Source organism: Triturus cristatus, chromosome 3_2 (assembly GCF_964204655.1).
Source record: "Triturus cristatus chromosome 3_2, aTriCri1.1, whole genome shotgun sequence".
Classification (NCBI taxonomy): domain Eukaryota; kingdom Metazoa; phylum Chordata; class Amphibia; order Caudata; family Salamandridae; genus Triturus; species Triturus cristatus.
The window spans coordinates 68,683,373-68,702,392 of NC_140584.1; the positions used below are offsets into that span (position 1 = coordinate 68,683,373).

The 19,020-nt window shown below is 46.0% G+C and overlaps 1 protein-coding gene across 1 annotated transcript in view; it reads left to right on the forward strand.

Moving 5' to 3' along the window:
• The window catches only part of LOC146856812 (uncharacterized), a 1,211,343-nt gene that overhangs the window by 50,911 nt on the left and 1,141,412 nt on the right, over positions 1 to 19,020 (forward strand). The gene's annotated exons all lie outside the window — the stretch shown is intronic.

A 19,020-nucleotide genomic window follows, 5' to 3' on the forward strand; every position in this document is an offset into this window, starting at 1 on the left:
AGCTCACAGGTGGGAATCCCTTGTCTTGGCTTGCCCTCCCGCTAAAACAAGACCAACCCCCTGCTTAACTGGATCAAGGACGGCATAAAGGCCGATAATTGAGGTCACTAAAAGCAGTCTCCAGGGGCACAGACACAGCACTAGACTTTTTGAACAAACAAATTACACCCCTGTGTACATTTTGCTAAGAAGTTCCTGTCGGAAACAGAGGCCACCTTCAATGACTTTTGTAGAAAACTTGAACTCAAACTAATGTCCACTGACCACTGACTCCTCTTCCTTAGCTATTGTCCCTCAGAATCCTGGAGATCATACCCAGCCAGCCCTGTTACATCAGGTAGTGGGTCAGTCCACCTCAAAAGATTCACCACCAGTGCAGGAAAATCGATCTTGTGAAAGGCCACCACAGGCTTCAGTACCCCACCAGGTTGGGGGAGTCACTCATGAGAGAGAGGTTGATCTCATAAAGCAAAAATTTGATGGTATTGGCCCTGGCCATGAATCTATCGGAGAGCCAGTACGCCTAGTCAAGGATGCCTAACAAGCTTACACCTCCCACCTGCTTGCTCCCCATATGTAATTGCATTAGCAAATGTTCCCTAATTAGGGCGGGGGCATGAGAAAATGACGAAATATTAAAATGGAAGTTTGTGCATTGACTACAAAACAACTCAGAGTTTCACACGGATCTGAATAATAACATTATTAATGTACAAAGGACGGACTGGATTGGTAGCTCACACAAAGCTTCGATTAGCTATGGTGTAGCAATCAATTTCAAAGAGACAGAAATAGTGCATTCATTGCCAGTAGCGGCTCCTTGTGGGAGACCTGCAGGGCGGTGGGGCGGGGTGGGGGAGGGGCAGGGTGGGGGGTAGTAAACTCCGGCTTATGGCCAAATGGAGTTAAGTAAATAAATAAATAAAACTAATTTGCGTGAGCTGCATCGCCGATTGGCGTTGCAGCGTGCGCAATGTAATTCGTTTTATTTATTTATTAACTTAACTCAGTTCGGCCGTAAACTGGAGTTTACTACTCCCCACCCTGCCCCTCCCCAGCCACACCCCACCGCCCGCAGCACTCCCACGAGGATCCGCTACTGTTCATTGCTACTGTGTCTAACTTCATTGCCCAAAAACCAAGAGGGAATACGCGTGCAATCACTCAGTCACTTTTATAAACCAGAATCTGCTCTTGCTGCAAACTCCTCCTATACCCATAGAGTCTGCATCTCCATCTTTAGATTCGCTGTTGGAGTACAATATTCCTGTGAGTTCACGTTTTGAGCCAATAAGCAACCTGGATACGTTAGACTGACTGTGCCAGTGAGGGCCAATCAGTCCAAACACTAGGGGTGGGATGCCGCACAGCAACGTGCTTCTTACAAATCAGATTCCACAACTTATTGGGCTTTAATTGCCACTTTTATTGACTTTCTGGTGGCGATATTCCCTTCTCCTTATTTACAAGGCGGCGTTAAGCCTCTTAACGTGGCTTAACGGTGCCTGGTAAATAAGGCCCCTTTTTACGGTTCACTAACTGTAAGAGTAGTGTTCAATTGGTGTTCCAGAGGGCGTTCCGCCACAACACCCATTGCTTTTTGACGCTGCACCATATTTGCAAGGATAGGGCAGCACCAAAAACTAAGATCAGGTAAAATATAGTCTTAGGATGGCAATACGAGGAGAAATTATTAATTTCACCTCGTAATGTTATGTTATGTTATGTTATGTTAATAACATTTATTACGCGCACAGCTGCCCCAGCTAAGGGGCATCCTGGCGCGCGACAAGGTACAACACAACCAACACAAGATCACAGGAAGACAACAAATTTAAAACAAGAATGTTTTTAGAGATTTCCGGAATAGCAAGAGATCGTTAGTTGTACGGAGCTGCAGCGGGAGCGAATTCCATAACGCTGCAGCCTTCACCCGGAAAGAGCGCCCACCAGCTCGGCAAAAGCCTGAACCTCGGGACTACTGCCAGCGCCTGCTCCGCAGATCTTAATGTACGGGTTGGCACATAACCAGAGATAAGATTGGAAAGGATCTGAGGAGCAGATCCTTTCAGGATTTTAAAAACCAAACATAAAACTTTAAAATGAATTTGCGACTTGATCGGCAGCCAATGCAGTGCTCGGAGAGTGCTGGAAACCGAGCAAGACCTAGGCAAGCCGACAATTGCTCTGGCAGCGGCGTTTTGAACGCGTTGAAGCCGCACAATTTCTGCCTGATTGCTCCCTAACAGGAGCGAGCTGGCATAGTCCAGGCGAGATAAAACTGTTGCCTGCACTACCATCTGCCTGGTGGCGGGATCGAAAAACTTGAGAACAGGCCTTAAGCCCCGAAGGACGCCAAAGCAGCACGCCGCGGTTTTCTTGGAGTGCCCCACAAAGCTGAGAGTGGAATCCAGCCAAACTCCCAGGTTTCTCAACTCCATAACTGGAGTTGGAGCCACACCAAGTTCCGGCGGCCACCATCTGTCCCCCCAGAGGTCCCTCCCCTTCCCGACGATCATGACCTCGGTCTTCTTTGCGTTCAGCTGGAGACAGTTGACCGTCATCCAACTAGCCACCGCCCTTAGCCCGTTCTGGAACTTGGGGGCATCCACATCGGTATCCCCACTGATGGTAACCGCCAGCTGAGTGTCGTCGGCAAATGAGACCATATACATGTCCCATTGCTTGACAACATCAGCCAGCGGTCTCACATAAAGATTGAATAGAGTGGGACTCAGTGAGGAACCTTGCGGAACTCCCAAGTCCAAAGGATGGAATTTGGACTGATGGGGGGGGTGTGGCAACGCAGAAAGACCGGTCCACGAGAAAGGAGCGGAACCACTGAAGGGCAAGCCCCGTGACGCCAATCTCTTCCAGGCGGTGCAAAAGGATACGGTGCGAGATCGTATCAAAGGCGGCGCTCAGATCTAATAAAACTAGCGCCGCCGTCTGTCCCTGATCTAGCACCGACCGGAGGTGTTCCACCATGGCGAGAAGGGCAGTCTCCGTACTATGCCCAGCTCGGAACCCATGCTGGGTCTCGTCCAGAATGTTAGCTTGAGTAAGATGGTCAGTAAGCGCCTGATTGACATAGGCTTCCATCAATTTGGCCGGCCATGGGAGCAGGGAAATGGGCCGGTAGTTCTCCGGTCTCGAAGCGTCCAAGTTTGGCTTCTTCAAAATAGGAGAAACCACGGCACATTTCCATTTGGATGGAACCGTGCCCGTAGCCAACGAAGTATTAATCAAGGAACAAACCGTAGAAGACCCCGCAAAAGACTGGTTCCTAAACAGGGCAGGACATACCGGATCCAAAGGCGAACCAGATTTGACCTTCTGGGCCAAAATGTCAAAAGCCTCGGATGAGAGTGGCGAAAAAAATGCCAACATGGAACAGGCAGGGGCAGTCACCGCAGTCTTCTGAACAAGCCCAGAGCTTGGAAAGGCATGGTAGATGTTCTGCACTTTTTCCAGAAAAAAAGAAGCTAGGGCTTCACAATGTGAAGTAGAGGCCGTGACTGTAGGAGTAGAGCGCTTAGACAGCAGATCCTTGAGCGCTTTAAAAATAGTCTTGGATGGATTAGGGCTATTACGAAATTCCAGAGAGTAGAACGTCGCGCGGGCCCTACAGATGGCACGATGGTAGATTTTAATGGAGGCCAAGTACAGCGCTTTCTTCGCCGTATCGTAGGATCTCCGCCATTCTCTCTCGGCACGCCTGCAGTTCCCTTTCAGTGCACGTAGGGCACTGTCATACCAGGGGCTGGACCTTTTTGGACTGATCTTACTAGTCCGGATGGGAATCAAAAAGTCCAGCGCCCTGGTAATCCAACTGCAGAACTGATCATAGCCCAATTCAACATCACTCGAGAGTTCGAGCGGATCAGCAGTTAGAGCGAGATGAAGATCCTCTAACCTAAGCTTGCCCCAGTGTCTTCTGGGGATAGATCAAGCTAAAGGAGTTGAAATAGTATCAGGTAAAGGAACCTGGATATCCACTAGAAAATGATCTGTCCATCCAAGGGGCGACACGGAGCGTATTGAAGCTTCCGTTAGGTTTGTAAAAAAAGGATCCAATATATGCCCTCCGGAGTGGGTAGGTTGGGAGACTCTTTGGGACAATTGAAGGGCCTCAAGGTCCGCTAGAAAATTACCTACAGCAGGGGTCTTCTGGTTATCAAAATGAATATTCAGATCCCCTAATATGGAGAAATTGGCACACCCCATTGCCAGAGCACTGACAGCGTAGACCACCAGCCCCGAGATCGAATACTGGGGGTTAATCCCAATCTTAAAGGATGCACTCTCGCACCCAGCAATGTGCACGGCATTCCAAATGCAGGAAAAATTAGATTTCACTGCGAGTGCGATACCCCCCCCTCTAGTAGGGCGATTGAGGGTAAAGGTAGAGTATTCCGACGGAAAGGCAAGATTGATTATAGCTGTGTCGTCCTCCTGCAGCCAAGTTTCAGTAATGACGAGGATATCTGGAGACTCATCATGTAGAAGATCAAAGACATTTTCATGATGCGATACCAGTGACCTGGCATTTAGGCTAAGTATCCGGAGACCGCTCGGCGAGCTAACCCCAATACTAGGACGGATAACAGCATCAGCCGTCTGCCGGATAGTAGCCGGAGAAGGCAGAGCAAAACCTTTGCAGGCACAGCGATACGGGCCGCGTAAGGGGTGGATGACCTGGGTACATTTCGTAAGGGTCATACCAATAGCCCGTAGTGTTTCATTAGAATATGTGATCATCTTACCACCATTAGCTTACGATATAAACGCACTCACCTGCCACGCCCCGCACGCCCTGCACGTCCCTAGCGCGGACGAGCGCAGACGGGCAGGACTCAGGCACGACTCCGGCTAAGCGACGGCGTCCCACTGCGCGGTACCGCTGCGCAGGAGGAAGTAGCTTTAAATAGGCGTCCCGCGAGGCAAAGCGGAGCGCTGTAGCGCTCAAAATGGCGCCCGCCACTAAGATCCACTGCCCAATCCAAAATGGCGTCCACCCCGGGAATCCCCGTGAACCGGTCCCACCAAAGCGGCGGTGATAGACCAAATTACATACGGTGAGAGGGGGGGGGAGGTTGGCAGCCCACTAGCACCCTGAGCGCCAGTTTAAAAACAGGGGAAAATGATAACACGACAAAGCAAATACAAAACGGGAAAGCTTAAAAATCGGACGCTAACAGCAGCGCGAGCGTCGTGATGCTAAAAGAGTACCTTGTCTGACAGTCCTGAAGCGAGAACCACCTTAAATAGGTGTCCCGCGAGGCAAAGCGGAGCGCTGTAGCGCTCAAAATGGCGCCCGCCACTAAGATCCACTGCCCAATCCAAAATGGCGTCCACCCCGGGAATCCCCGTGAACCGGACCCACCAAAGCGGCGGTGATAGACCAAATTACATGCGGTGAGAGGGGGGGGGAGATTAGCAGCCCACTAGCACCCTGAGCACCAGTTTAAAAACAGGGGAAAATGATAACACAACAAAGCAAATACAAAACGGGAAAGCTTAAAAATCGGACGCTAACAGCAGCGCGAGCGTCGTGATGCTAAAAGAGTACCTTGTCTGACAGTCCTGAAGCGAGAACCGCCTTAAATAGGCATCCCGCGAGGCAAAGCGGAGCGCTGTAGCGCTCAAAATGGCGCCCGCCACTAAGATCCACTGCCCAATCCAAAATGGCGTCCACCCCGGGAATCCCCGTGAACCGGACCCACCAAAGCGGCGGTGATAGACCAAATTACATGCGGTGAGAGGGGGGGGAGATTAGCAGCCCACTAGCACCCCGAGCGCCAGTTTAAAAACAGGGGAAAATGATAACACGACAAAGCAAATACAAAACGGGAAAGCTTAAAAATCGGACGCTAACAGCAGCGCGAGCGTCGTGATGCTAAAAGAATACCTTGTCTGACAGTCCTGAAGCGAGAACCGCCTTAAATAGGCGTCCCGCGAGGCAAAGCGGAGCGCTGTAGCGCTCAAAATGGCGCCCGCCACTAAGATCCACTGCCCAATCCAAAATGGCGTCCACCCCGGGAATCCCCGTGAACCGGACCCACCAAAGCGGCGGTGATAGACCAAATTACATGCGGTGAGAGGGGGGGGAGATTAGCAGCCCACTAGCACCTTGAGCGCCAGTTTAAAAACAGGGTAAAATGATAACACAACAAAGCAAATACAAAACGGGAAAGCTTAAAAATCGGACGCTAACAGCAGCGCGAGCGTCGTGATGCTAAAAGAGTACGTTGTAATTTCTTTCTATGTGTGCTGCATGCTGCAGCACACATAGAAACAGCAACTTGCCTTTCAAGATTGTTTATGTGCAGGAAGGTGTCCCTTCCTACACATAAACAATCGCCCCTGCAGCGTAGGCACCATTGCAACATGACGCAAGCAGTGGCGGCTCGCCAAGGAAGTGCTGCCGAGCGGGGCGGGGGAAGGCAGGGTGGGGGGTAGTGGAGTTTGACATACAACAGACAGGAGTAAGGTAAGTAATTAAATAAATAAAACAACTTACCTTGCGCGCGCTGCATCTCTGAGTTATCGATGCAGTGCGCGCAAGGTAAATTGTTTTATTTATTTAATTACTTACCTTACTCCTGTCCGTCCTATGTCAGACTCCAGTACCCCCCACCCTGCCCCTCCCCCGCCCTGGCCCACCGCCCCACAGCACTCCCTCGGCAAGCCGCCACTGGGCGCAAGGGTGCCAGTGCTACCGCTAGGCAACTTTATTAGTGACGGTGCGAGGTGAAATACAGAGGTGTGCCGTATTTTTGTAAATACGGTGTATCCCTGCGTTTAAAAAATGTCGGAGTGCAGAATTACCAATTTTGGAGTAACACTTCGCTCCGACATTTTATTGTAAATATCACCCATAGTGCCTTGTGAGGCCCTAATTTCAGCTACAGCGCATGCGAAGCCTTAGTGCTTAAGTTTGATCTCATGGAATATGGCAACACTGACTGGTTAGGTTTTATGACTTCTTACTGTAAGAAAACATGGGCAACAGAGTCACTCTACATTGAAGGGGACAAGGTGCTGAAACAGCCCGCTCTCCTATCTCCGGCGGGGAGAGCAAAGGGTGGCCTTGCCACCTTTGTGTTCTCCAACTTACAGGCATCAAAGTCACCCTTTTAAGGTCTTCCCTTTCATTGGGATAAGTTTGCTAGCATTCTTCATGGAACTCAATATCCTTATATTATTTTTTTATAATATCTTTAACCAGAGAACGTTCCATGTGTTAGATGAGCTAGATTGTGTTTTAGAGGATTTAGTGCACAGTTGACCCGCAAAGTTCTTAGGGTTGGAGGAAGATTGTCTCATTTTAGGTATACTGCACTTGGGGAAGCATTGAATGCTTGCTTTTTACAATCTGATCTTTTATTCATGGGCGATATTCAGGAAAGAGCACAAAATTACATCCCAACTTTTGTGGGTAACTCTGGCAGTAGCAATATTAACTTCATCCTAATTTCAGCGGAATATGCCTCTTTTTCTTCAGATTTTAAAATTGTCCTGAAGTGTAACAGCGACAACAACCCACTTACCATTGTTTTAAAATGCCATTCAGGTAAAATACCAGGAGAGACAAAAAAGTATCTACCTCTTTGAAAAAATATGGGCCCGAGAATTAAATGAGAAAAACTAAATGCTGCAGTTTTTAAAGAGAAAATCATAAAAGAAAACTTGCAGTTAGTGTTAAATTGCATAGAAGAGGATTCAGACCATCACTGTATTAATGGGGTTTGACAGCTTATATAGATCTATTTTAAACAGCAAACACAACAAGATGATTGACGAAGTGCTGAAACTTTTCAACTACTCACCCCCAGTCACAGATCTGGATTTAATCCATTGTTGTTTTGCTCAAAATGCACCCCAGGTTGGACCCAGCCATATGAAAATCATTCTTCACCCTGTTACTCATGGTAACAGTCGAGCCTGAACTGCAAGGCCAGATCTTTCCTGGACCGGAAACAAGCATCCTGGAACCGGTTTTGGGGTTTCACCACTCATCAGCCAAGCTATCTTGAATCCAGTGGCACAGCCAGCTAGGGACCCACATCTGGGCATACCCTTGGCCACTTAGGGCGAACATAGTAAACACAGCAAGATGATGGATGGAGTGCTAAAACTTTTCAACTGCTCACCCCCAATCATAGATATGGGTTTAATCCATTGTTGTTTTCCTTAGTATGCCACCCCAGTTTGGACCCAGCCATATGGACATCAGTCTTGACCCGGTTCCTCATGGGAACATTCTAGCCTGAACTGCCAGGCCTGGTCCTCCCTGGACTGGAAACGAGCATCCTGGGACAAGGGTTTGGGGTTTCACCCTTCATTAGCTATCTTAACTTGAATCCAGTGGCACAGCCAGCAAGGGACCCACGTCTGGGCAACCCTTGGCCACTTAGGGCGAACATAGCAAACATAACTTCCTCGCTGTGCTACTGGATTCAAGTTAGCCTGACTGATGAGGGGTGAAACACCGAAACCAGTATTAGAATGCTTGTTTCCGGTCCAGGGAGGACCTGGCCTGGCAGTTCGGTCTGGACGGTTCCCATGAAGAACAGGATGAAGACTGATTTGCATATGACTGGGTCCAAACTGGGGTGGCATAGTGAGCAAAAGAACAATGGATTAAGCCAAGATCTGTGACTGGGGATGAGTAGTTGAAAATGTTCAGCACTGTGTCCATCATCTTGTTGTGTTTGTAATCTATTTTAAATAACATGCTCATTACCCTTGCCAGTTCGGATTCTAAACCACATTGTTGGTTTAATAAAGCCTGTACTGGAGCACATAAACATCTGAAAGCTATCCTGAAAGCAAACCACTGCATAGCAGATCATGTGAAAGAAGCTAGGCATGCTTATAGGAAGGCCCTAGAGGAAAGTTGAGAAATCAAGCTTGGGAAGACCTTATATGTGCAGCAAACACCAGAGATAGTTCCCAATTTTGGGCAGTCATTAACCCCCCTTCTTTATGAATGCACAGGCCTTAAGGGTCGATTGTATGATTACAGCTGAACAATTGGTGTCCCATTTAAAGTAAGAATAACATGCCCCCTATTGCAGTCGTTCTGGCAATCAAGCAATGTGCTTCAGGGAAAGCACTAGAGCCAGATGGGGTCCTTATTGATTTTTATAGATCAAGCATACATTTATTGGCCCCCTTTCCTAACTAATGTTCGTTGGAGTGTATACAAGCCTCATGGAGGACAGTTACAATCGTGCTCATCTTCAAAAAAAGAGATTGAGTCTTACCCTCATGTTACAGGCAAATTTCCTTATTAGATTGCAGTGCTAAGATCTTGGGGAGAGTCATCCTGTCACGTCTTGAATCCTGGGCCATTAAAAATAAAAGCTTATCGGAGGCGAATTTAAGCTTTAGGCCAGCCTTTGGCAGAGTTGAGCAATTGTTGAATCTGTACCTCATAGCAGGGAAGTTTGTGCTGGCCAAAAAGGGTGCCTTACACATGGCATTTATAGATTTAACTAGCGCAGTTGACCTGATAAATAGGTCAAAGCTATGGCAGATAATGTAAAACCTGGGAGTGGATTCTGATTTGCTGGATCCGATTAAACATTTACATCACGATCTAACCATATCAATCCACTACGGCTCAAAGGAAGAAAAAAACAAACAAACAGATCAGCTCATTATGGGGCATCAGACAGGGGTGCATCCTAGCACCCTTCCTGTTCCTTCTTTATATAAATGGGGTTCGTGAACACTTTAAAGGAACAGGGATGGCTATGCCAAAAATGGGGATCCAATACATACTCATTTTGTTATATTACAGATGATGCTGTGTTAATGTCCTGCACAGCAAATGGCCTACAGGTATTGCTGGATTCCTTTTTGTCTCACATGGATTCTCTAGACTTAAAAGGAGACTTTGCTGAAACATGTGTGATGTCATGTGAGAAACCAAATTAGAAAAACAAAGTTTTTCACAATAGGGAGGGGGGCGCCTGGAGAAGGTGAATACCATTAATTACTTGGGTATTACTATCAGTTCATTCTACGGTTGGAATTAACTAATTACTGCAAAAGCACAGCAAGTGGGAAGAAACATGGAAGCAATTTTTAGGTCTCGCTGAGACAGCGAAAGCTGTCTCTTTTTGAGACATTTTGTAAGTGGGTTTTCAAAAGTGCTACCCACATGGTTTTGCTGGCCTAGAGCTTGAGTGCACGATGGCGTGCACGTGCACAGCTGCTCCTCTGCTCCTTGCATTCCCCCCTCCCTTCTCACCCAGCCCTTTGATGCTCTGCTCGATTATTTTCACTTTCGCGGCCGCACTGATGTTTGATCGCAATTGCGATCACTTTCGCGGCCGCACGGCCGCTTGGCATAGCCTGTACTTGCTATTTCTTCTTTTGTGTTGCTATGTGCTAGCCAACTTTGAATCACCATTTAGATTTCTAACCATACATACCTTAACCCTTTCCGTGCTCATGACGGAACCACTCCATCATGAGCCACGGGTGCCGTGTGCTCATGACGGAGTGGTTCCGTCATGCTGCGGCCGTTGGTGGCCGCTCCGCCCACGCGGCGCTAATTCCCCGCCTGTGCGGGCGATTAGCGCAGTGGGCGGAGACGTGACGGAACCACTCCGTCATGAGCACAGCTCACCCGTGGCTCGTGACGGAGTGGTTCCGTCACGAGCACAGCGCCACCGCAACTGCCCCCAAACCCCCCCAGCGCCGCGGCGGAATTCCTGCCGCGGCGAAGGGGTTAAGGACATGTTTGCTATGTATTTTACATTGCAAAAGAGGTTGCTTATCTCCGCCCTTGCGTTTAAAATTGAATTTTGCCAGATGTCGAACCTTGCTGTTTAATGTTGTTCTAGCCGAACTGTGAGGTTGCTTTTGTAGTATTTGCTCGTAATAGATACATAAAAAACACAGCAGCAAATGGTCGCTCCTCCCCTGTGATCAGACTCCATTTTCTCCCTTCAGCTCCACACTACAGAAGGGAGCTGGAACAGTCACGGCATATTTCCATTTCTTTCTAGCCACATGTCTTCTTCACTCCCTTTTGCCCACCCTCCCCGGACATTCTAGCAAGGGGAGGGGCCTGTCTGATCGGGCTTCTGCCATATTCCAGTCTCTTTTTTCAGTGCTTAAAATGGAGACCTCGCAGTGTTGGTTAGTGTGGTCGTGGGCCATCCTTGATGTAGCAATGTCTTAGTAAATGGGTAACAAAGACACATTTGCGTAAGTCTGAGTTTCGTACGGATTTTGACTCTTCTCGGTCATTGGCTGTTTACTTCAGTAAGCTCTCAAACGTGTGCTTGGCTCACACGTATGGGGAGGATCGCCGATGTGCACCACTTCGTGGTCATAAGAACATATTTTAAGCTTAACATTGTTCACTCAGGGTCAAAGTATAAGAAACTGTAGAATTGTGTCCCATTGGAAGAGGTTTATGTGTTGCACAGATTCCCCCGTGTTTATGTTAAGGTCTTCGGAGGCATAACAGTTAGAACTGACGACTTTGCAACGGCTTAACCACGTTCAAGCCTTGGCATCGGAACAACATCAGATGATGAATTTTTAGCTATTTTAGATGACGCCTGTGTTTTGTACAGTTGTTAATTTATTCCACCCTTTCTTTGAAAACCGTGACTTGGGTTTCCTCCTGCCTTAACTCAATCATGAACCAAAAATAAAAATAAAAGTCACGTTTTGACTTAACATTGCTACCATTTCATGCAAGTCATCACGGGCACCATTACTATTCCTAAAACATTTCACCTGCAAATGACGAATTTCAGAGGTATTGGTGGGGCTTTAAGTGTGATGAAAAAACTGGGGGATCTCTCAAGGGGCGCGGGCGATATAATTAAGGGCGTGGATTAAAACACTAAATTTGAAGTCTCGGATTAGCATTATGTGCTGCCCGACTGATATTTTGATGCTTCGTTCTGGCTTTGCGTTCAGATATATAATAAATATAACAAACAACATTACACCTACAGCAAACCAGGACTATTGGCTTTGTCAATAGTGGTATAAAATAGTTAAAATGCTTCAAGTCTGAAATGATGAGACTAAAAGAACTCTAACGAGTCTCTTCAAGGATACATGAAAGGCAGTGAAGGGCAGTACTGCCTCAAAATTAAGATTCTTTTTTTTAACCCCGAGGGTGAGGACACTAAAAGAGAGCTCGAAAGGGACCCATTCGGGAAAGTGTTTTTTAGAACTGCCGGTGCTGACCAACGACAGGACCCGGCCCACTTTAAGCCGTGGGCGTTGGTTTTATTAATACTTCTATACCAAACAGAACTGCAACACCCAGAATGAGCAAGTAGAGTCAGAGCAGTTACCTTTGGTACTGGAAAATGGGTTCGTATTCCGGGGTCGAGTTTTGTGATGCTGGACAATCACATGACCTCCCCACAAAGAGTATGCTCTCTCCCAGCGCAGAATAGGACATTCTGCATAGAGTAATACGTAGCGCATGGTGACTCAGGGGAGGGCTGCATGCTATGTTAGAGTGTATTAGTAGCACATCGGGGCATTTAAAAACAAGCATTGGCATAGCCAATAGGTCTCGCTTTGGGACCTTAAGTGTTTAGCCATGCAACAGTTGATGTTGTAGCACCAAGGATATTGTGCTGCATAACTAAATACTTATAAGGTCCCAAAAGCGAGACCAATTGGCTATGCCAATGCTTGTTAGGTTTGCCCTGAAAATTGAAAAATAAATCAATCAAAAGATGCTTAGTTTATATAGGAGTTATATGGCGCAGGGTTTGGGGGCAATGAGAATGCAGTGTCCATTCAGCGTCAAGAAAACGCTTTCGCCCACAGATTATTGGCAGTACCAAAACAAAAGTGCAACTTTTATTGTCCATGAGGAACTTAGCCTGCCATATATCAAGGACCAAATAGGATTAGGCCTGTTATTGTTATGAATTAAGTGTTGGGGAAATCCTGAGGCAACTTTACTCAGAACCTCGATGTCTGATTGCTTGTCTCTAGAGGATGCCAATAGAATTCCTTGAGTTGCCTACGTGCGGAATATCTGCAGTAATCTGGAGATGGCCGAGGTATTCATAAATCCACAAGAGTTTAATCTAAACTATAAAGAGTGCATCGAAAATCGGTACTTAGAGAGATGTACGGAAATCAGAATGGAATGAGCGCTTGATTTACAAACAGTTGCAAGATATAGATATCTCCCGGTGTCAACAACTAGGTGTCCGGAGCCATGTTTGTGCTGGGTAAAAAATCAATGTTAGCGTGATCTCCTAACACTTTTCAGGCTAAACATTGTACATGTCTTCCGATGCAAAAAATCTGGTACCGTGATGTACTCCCATGTTGATGCAATGACCTTACAAATCGAAATCACATGTCATTTCATCATGTCCCATTGTATTAAGGCCCAAGTCAATCTTTCCTGGCCCCGGTATAATGCAGTTCATGGTTAGAAAGTCATCAACTGGGATTAGAACTGTTGCAAAAACTTCCTACTTAAGAGATGCCATGCTATCTCAAACTTTCTCAAATTGGTTTTAACCATTAGGAAGCAATACGAAGAGATATTTTTTAATAAATGTATGCATGAATAATACATATCTCTGTCAAGAATTGCACCAGCCACTTTATTAATTTTTACGTAGTTTACCTTTGGTTACTATTTTATTTGTAACATCATGTTTTTTTCCATTTAAACTGGTCGTTTTATTGGAAGTTTGATAATTCATGTGGTGTACTGTACATTTTATGAATGAGCTGTCGCTTTTATATCATTGCGCCGAATAAAGTTTATTCTGGAACTGATGGACTGGGGTAGGTTAGGTTTTGTTAGGTGGCAGGGATAGCGTTTTAAAGCAGGAGATGCTGTGATTTATTAAATGAGGTGTAAGCTGTTTGGAGAATTACAATAAAAGAGAATAAGGCAGACAGGCACAAGACTGAGAGGAGGCTTAACTCAGAAATATAAAGCATATGGAGAATGGAAGATAAGAAGAGGTTCACTGAAGAAAGAAGGAGAGGAATCAAGTGGATTTAAGTCAAGTTCAGTCTTTTCATGCAGGGTTTTAGGAGTATAGAGGGAAGTCAGCTTTCTGAGATAGCAAACAATCTAAGTATGTAAGCCGTAGAAAGCAATCTGAGGATGTGAGCTGTAAAAAGAAAACATTAAAAGTAGTGCTCCTTACCTGGGGAAAACAGCTTACGTGCCTGCCACGGGGTGAAGGGATGAACTGCACCTCAGCTCTTTACAATGGGAAAATGCATTCCAGTCGGAATGCATGCTCCCATTCAGTGGCGGCCGGTAAGTTTTGGAGGGAGGAGGGCGGATGGGACACTCTCATGCACACATACACACCACACTTAAAGCAATGTATTCACATGCACGCACACAAACACATTCATTCACAACACCCTTCACCAAACATTCATACATACACGCACGCACACAAACACATCCATTCACAACACTCTTCACCATACATTCATACATACCCGCATGCAAGCACCAAACAGTTTAAAACTACAACAAACACTAACCTGCAGCCAGCTCTGCCTCAGAGGTTCCAGAAGGCTTGGGACTGTTGCCTTACCTCATTGGCCAATGATGGAAGGCAGCGGTCCCAATGTCATCACAGAGTCGGATGGGTCAATGAGACTGCTGACCCCACCCCACTCTTTGTTGAAGTGTCACAGATTGACATTCGACCCTGGGCGCTTCAGGACTTAAAACTGAAGTGCCCAGGTGCAAGGCAATCAGTGACGCCACCCCTCGTCACTGAGGGGAGGGCCTCAGGGACCTTTGCTAAGCTGAGGATGTCACGCCCACAGGGGCTGTGACTTTCTCAGCCCAGCAAAGTTCAACACAGGCAGCCAGAAGAAGCCTGCTCTAAATGTGCATGTCTGGCTCCTGGCTGCTTGAACTGAAAGTAAACGGTGTCTGTCAGGCTAACCTTTGTACAGCCTGACAGACAATTTCATGAGTGGCGAAAGGTGGAGGGACGTGGGCTCTCTGCCCCAATGGACCGGCCGCTCCTGCTCCCAATGTAAAAAATAGGAATGCGACGAACAGTGTCATTGCAGCCTACTGTTAGGGCACTGGTAGTCTCTTAGGGTTTCAATAATATCTTAAGGAGTGGACAGCCTGAAGACTCAGAATAGTAAAAGGAACAAGGTGCAATGTTAACACAGGAATATGGCCATGAAGATAGAGGTTTCTTTGGTCTGGGTCAGAGTTAGAAGACTGTAGACTCTTGTGACTTCAGAGCTCCCTGACCTCCCGAGACACATGTCAAGGCTACCGGATTGTCACATGAGTCTCGACCGGTGGCTTGAAAGGGAAAGGGGATTGGAAGTGAGAGAAAAGACACTGCTACACCTTGCCGCCTGTGCCATCCGGGCACTCGGTTCTTCGGGAGTACAATGGGTCATCAGTTTTCCGTTTTGCAGTGTTCTGATAGTAAACAAGAGGCACGTAGATTAGTGACACACTTACATAGAGGCCTAGTTTGCTGGGACTATGTATTAATAAATAAGCAATCATCACCTGACAATTTAACAAACATCTCTTGCAACTCTCTTCATAAAGTTTGGAAACCAGAATTGGGCAGGCATTACGAAGTTAGGACAGCAACATGGTGACCAGTAGCCCCTGTAGATTTTGTCAGATTATACAGGGAATGGGCTGGGGATTCCTGACACCGGAGGCCTCCTGAATGTTTATGAGGGGAGGGAAAGGCCAGACATCCCAAGCAGGGGAACGCTTTTACCAGGCAGATCAGGTGGACATGTCAAAGAGGCAAAATAAATTCTATACAGGCCATTTGTTCACAGCAGAATTCCCATCTGACATCCCAAGGTGCCTTTGTGGATCCCATAAACCCTCCCAATTGGGATGTTTTAAGGAATAAATGTGCATGAAGTGTGCCATGTCCATAAGTGCAAAGTGGAGAAAAACATCCCTCTTCCACTACATTCATTCGGCCATCTTTGAGATCCCAAACATCCAGTATACAAGCACAGAAAGCTATAAGCAACCGCAAAAGCACCTCACATGGCGCAGGCGACATATATGTGGTGGTTGAGGGTGAAGGATCTGCTCCACAGAGGCTGAAGTAATTTCACACAAGAGGGTTGTAGACTCCTTCAACAGATTATTGGTAGCAAAAGCCAGTGATACGGCAGGCACTACAGACCTAGTTACTATTATTCAGTCTCTCCGTTGCATGCTTGGAGGGCTGCTGCTAACGAAGCACAAAGTGTTTCAAACTGTTAATTTAGCACATTGCTGGTTATTAGTTCATGAAGATATGGGGTTGAATAAAAATGTGCGCACACTACACAGAAATAGTGTAAACCCCTATTTAAGAAATTAAACACGGGGAGCCAGTGTATTAATAGAGCACTGTACATTTATTGCACTGAAATGAGGAAGAGATTTTAGAGTTTGTGATCAGGCACAAAAATGTAAGTAGTACTGGGCTGACAGATGTTTTGTTCACAGTAATAGCCACTTGGCGATAGCTTGGAAGCTCGTAATACTTAGGGGTTCTCTGGACGAAACCTACCCCTCAGTATTCAATGGGAATCTACCACTGAGACTTGTTTCTTGCTATTACTCGTTTCAATAGATTCGTCAGACTGCTTTTGTTGAGAGCATATTTGGTTTGAAACTCCAACCCAAATCTAGATGGTTCACCTATTCTCTAGTAAATGTAATTAAATTGATCAAATACAATAGACCACCAAAAGGTTGTTCCATTTTGATCTACTGTCACAGTGTCTCTTCATTAGGGACTAGTTCACCAACAAAATTGCATTGGTCTTCACTGCCCTTCTGAGGCTTCTATAGCCTCCTCTGGGGTATTCTCTGATGTAATCTATGACAATAATGACTTTAGTGCACCGACATGTTAGAGAAAACTCCCTGATTAGGCAAGGAAACCCATAATTAGAGTCTGGCTACAGAAACAAAATCAGGATGTAACTCTATGGAATAAAGAAAGCAGCCTCGAACTCATTCACCCTTGGTTGGTAACTAAAGAATGCCGGGTGCAAAAATGTATCTTTCATGAATCCAGCACCCCTACTTGGTTTTTAACTTCAGAGGTACATATTGATTTTTAGGTCTCGCCTGACCCAGCGCATGCGCTGGTCTGGCGAGACTTTTTGAGAGGGCTCCAAAAAGTGCTACCAGGCCAGCCTCGAGCTACAGTGCATGTGCGTGGGCGCACGCGCCGCAATTACTTTCACTTTCGCGGCCACACAGCCGCTTTGATGTTTGATCGCCATCACTTTCGCGGCCGCTTGGCATAGCCAATAGGTCTCGCTTTTGGGACCTTATAAGTATTTACTTATGCAACTGTTGCATGGACTTATAAGGTCCCAAAGGTGAGACCTATTGGCTATGCCAATGCTTGTTGAGTATGTGACCTTGGTGGTTCCTGGTCTTTAATCATTTTAGATGGCACCCTTTGAAGAGCTCAATAAGTAGCCCTGGTGCATTCTTCAAACACTCTGATTCGATATGTTATTGGACTGTGTTTAGTGTTATGTGAGGGAAGGCATATGCTAGCCTTAAAATCAGTCCCTTATTGTTGTTTTCAATCCACGTGCTAAGAGGTGTGGCGCCGCGGCCAGGGCAACTGACTCCGGAATCTGGGAATCACGGTTCGATCCCCGGTGGCAGATTAGCCCAGCACCATTTAACTCTGGGCAATAGCTTGCATAATCTTCCCGACAGCCCCCAGCACCTAGAGACCCTTACGGGTGATTGTTCGCGCTTTAAAAATGTGGATTATATTATTATATTATAATATATTCACGAGCCACATAAGATCACATGATTTTATTTGAGAACAAAATAATCATACCAGTAGAAATGCACAACTGGTGTCAACCAGTTTTCATTACCTTAGGGTCTCAATTTTCCTGTTTGCGAAACTGAAATACTAATTTGTAATCCACCTTAACCTGAACATTTATGTACCAATACCATGTGGAGATTCGAACAAAATGCTTAATGCAGGCATTTATATTATCTCAATTGAATTCTAATTTTGAGAGGGGAACATACTGTGAGCAGGGGCATAGCTTCCTTTGTTGCAGGAGATACTGTACCATTGGGGCCATAACCCTGAGAGGCTCACTGAAGCCTGGCAACTACTGGTTCACCAAGGCCCATGTCATCCCTGTAATGCAACTGACTGTGAGATAGCAGCATCAGTGGGATCATTTCTGCCTCGAAATATTTGATCTGTAATAATTCTACAGAATACTTTTGACCTGTAATTAATACATTTTGACACAATTTAGCATTCACTTTATTGCAGAGACCTCATTACACTGGTGTTTTTTCAGAAATGTGTTTCTTCCTGTCATTTTTAAACTCATTAACTGCTATTCTAACTCTGGTCCTGTATTGTTTTAGGAGAAATTACTTGACACAGACCCATGCACGTTTTCCACTATATTTGAAAATTCAGCAATTCAAAAATATTTCCTAGTGAAATCATTAAAGATCTTCGGTTATTGTGATGCATATGATGGGGTAAAGATCATTCAGGCAAAATCATGAGTTTGTAACTGTCGTTTTTCAAGGATCAGAAACTTTGGTTAGGTGCATCGTGCTAATGCTGGTGTCACATGGCTGAGTTAGGCACGGGGAGAAACACTGCCGTTTTACATACACGTTTCTTATGTCGCCTTCTTTTCTAGAAGATGACTTTTGACACACATTTGCATATGTGACAGTGCAGGATTAGTTTCTCTGAAACCATATTGCTTACATTTCTTCTTCATAAGAACACTTTTAACATTTAGTACAAGGCCTAAACATACATTGTGCAAATGTTGATGCTTTAATATTGATCTGTAAGGCGACATAGTTATCACAAGAGGATAAACGATGTCGGCCTGACTGAGGCTCTAACATGGAAGCATGGATACTGTTATTAAATATACACCTACATTTCCTTATTCAAATCAGAGGAGCACTCTATTTTCACCTTGAGGTCACTTTTGTCG